This window comes from Mastomys coucha, unplaced genomic scaffold (genome assembly GCF_008632895.1).
Source record: "Mastomys coucha isolate ucsf_1 unplaced genomic scaffold, UCSF_Mcou_1 pScaffold5, whole genome shotgun sequence".
Lineage (NCBI taxonomy): Eukaryota > Metazoa > Chordata > Mammalia > Rodentia > Muridae > Mastomys > Mastomys coucha.
The window spans coordinates 68,996,660-68,999,455 of record NW_022196911.1 but is presented as its reverse complement, the minus strand read 5'-3'; the positions used below and the strand labels follow the sequence as shown (position 1 = coordinate 68,999,455).

Genomic DNA, 2,796 nt, shown 5'->3' with positions numbered 1-2,796 from the left:
GTTGGGCATTTCAGCTAATGTCATCCCCATTGGGTCCTGGAATCTTCTTGCTTTCCTGGCATCTGGGACTTTATGTTGGCTACCCCTCAGTTCTCAATCCCTTATTGCTACACATCTCTGTTCAATTTCCTGAACTTCTGTATACCTCCCCAACCTCCTCCTATACCTGATCCTGCCTCCCTTTTTTTCATCTCCCCCTTCTTTATTCCTCCCAAGTCCATCCCACCCTCTACCTCCCAGAATTATTTTGTTACTCTTTCTAAGTAAGACTGAAGCATCTACACTTTGTTCTCCCTTCTTGAGCTTCATATGGTCTGTAAGTTGTATCATGGGTATTCCAAGCTTTTTTCCTAATATCCACTTATCAGTGAGTACATACCATGTGTGTTCTTTTGTTACTGGGTTACCTTACTTGGGATGATATTTTCTAGTTCTATCCATTTGCCTAAGAATTTCATGAAGTCATTGTTTTTAATAGCTGAGTAGTACTCCATTGAATAAATGTACCACATTTCTTGTATCCATTCCTCTGTTGAGAGACATCTGGGTTCTTTAAGCTCCTGGATATGATAAATAAGGCTGCTATGAACATAGTGGAACATGTGTCCTTATTACATGTTGGAGCATCTTTTGGATCTATGCCCAGGAATGGTATGATTGGGTCCTCAGGAAGGACTACGTCCAATTTTCTGATGAACCAACAGACTGATTTCCAGAGTAGTTATACCAGCTTGCAATCCCAACAGCAGTGGAGGAGTGTTTTTCTTTCTCCACAACCTCTCCAGCATCTCCTGTCACCTGAGTTTTTTATCTTAGTCATTCTGACTGATGTAAGGTGGAATCTCAGGGTAGCTTTGATTGCATTTCCCTGAAGACTGAAGATATTGAACATTTTTTTTAAATTGTATATTTTCTTTATTTACATTTCAACTGTTATCCCCTTTCCCAGTTTCCCTCCCTCCTGGGAATACCCTATTACATCCTTCCTCCCCCTGCTTCTTTGAGGGTGTTCCTCCACCCACACACTCACCACCACCTCCCCACCCTTGATTCTCCTACACTGGAGCATCTATCAAGCCTTCAGAAGACCAAGGATCTCTACTTGCATTGGTACATGAGAAGGCCAACATCTGCTACATGTGCAGCTAGAGCCATGTATATTTCTTTATTGATGCCTTAGTCCCTGAGAGTTCTGGAGGGTCTGGTTGGTTGATACTGTTGTTCTTCCTATGGAGTTGCAAACCCTTTCAACTCCTTCAGTCCCTTCTCTAACTCCTCTATTAGGGACCCCGTGCACAGTCCAATAGTTGGCTGATAACATCTGACTCTGTATTTGTAAGGCTCTGGCAGGGCCTCTCAGGAGACAGCCATATCAGACTCCTTTTAGCATGCACTTCTTGGCATCCACAATAGTGTCTGGGTTTGGTAACTGTATATGGGATGAATCCCCACTTGGGACAGTCTTTGGGTGGTCTTTCCTTTAGTCTCTGCTCTACACTTTCTCTCTGTATTTGCTCCTGTGAGTATTTTGTTCTCCTAAGAAAGACTGAAGCACCTATACTTTGATCTTCCTTCTTTTTGACCTTCATGTAGTCTGTGAATTGTATCCTGGTTATTTGGAGGTTTTGGGATAGTATTTGCATATCAATGAGTGCATACCATGTGTTTTCTTTTGCAATTGGATACCTCAATCAGAATGATATTTTCTAGTTCTATCCATTTGCCTAAGAATTTCATGAAGTGACCCAGGAGAATCCGCGTTGAAGAACAGAGCATTTAGCTCCTCTGTCAGAATGAATGGAAACCAGAAATTGGATGTTTATAACCAAGACAAGCAGAACTTCATCCAGCACTTCTCCCAGATCGTCAAGGTGCTGACTGAGGAGGAGCTGGGACATCCAGAAACAGGGGATGCCATTACCCGGCTCAAGGAGGTCCTAGAGTACAATGCCGTAGGAGGCAAGTACAACCAGGGTCTGACTGTGGTACAAGCCTTCCAGGAGCTGGTGGAGCCAAGGAAACAGGATCCTGAGAGTCGGCAGCGGGCCCTGACTGTGGGCTGGTGTGTAGAACTGCTCCAGGCTTTCTTCCTTGTGTCAGATGACATCATGGACTCCTCTCACTCGCAGGGGGCAGATTTGCAGCCCTACTACCTCAACCTGCTGGAACTCTTTCTGCAGAGTTCCTATCAGACTGAGATCGGACAGACTCTAGACCTCATCACAGCACCCCAGGGCCATGTGGATCTCAGTAGATACACTGAAAAGAGATACAAGACCGCTTTCTACTCTTTCTACTTGCCTGTTGCGGCCGCCATGTACATGGCAGGCATTGACCGGGAGAAGAAACATGCCAATGACCTGAAGATCCTGATGGAGATGGGTGAGTTCTTTCAGATCCAGGAAGACTACCTTGATCTCTTTGGAGACCCCAGTGTGACCGGAAAGGTTGGCACTGACATCCAGGACAACAAATGCAGCTGGCTGGTGGTTCAGTGTCTGCTACAAGCCACTCCTCAACAGCGTCAGATCTTAGAGGAGAATTATGGGCAGAAGGACCCAGAAAAAGTGGGGCAGATGAAAGCACTGTATGAAGAACTGGATCTGCAGTCCGTGTTCTTCAAGTATGAGGAAGACAGTTACAACTGCCTCAAGAGTCTCATAGATCAGTGTCTACGCCCCTGCCCCCATCCATCCTCTTGGAACTTGCAAACAAGATCTACAAGCAGAGAAAGTGACCTCGGAATTGTAGAGGCTGGGAGGGAGGGATCTCAATAAATTATTGTTCAACATCAAA

General features: G+C 45.1%; 1 pseudogene; it reads left to right on the top strand.

The window, feature by feature from the left end:
* The first annotated feature begins 1,772 nt into the window (after window positions 1-1,772).
* Window positions 1,773-2,737, top strand: LOC116078368 (annotated as a pseudogene).
* The last annotated feature ends 59 nt before the right edge of the window (window positions 2,738-2,796 follow it).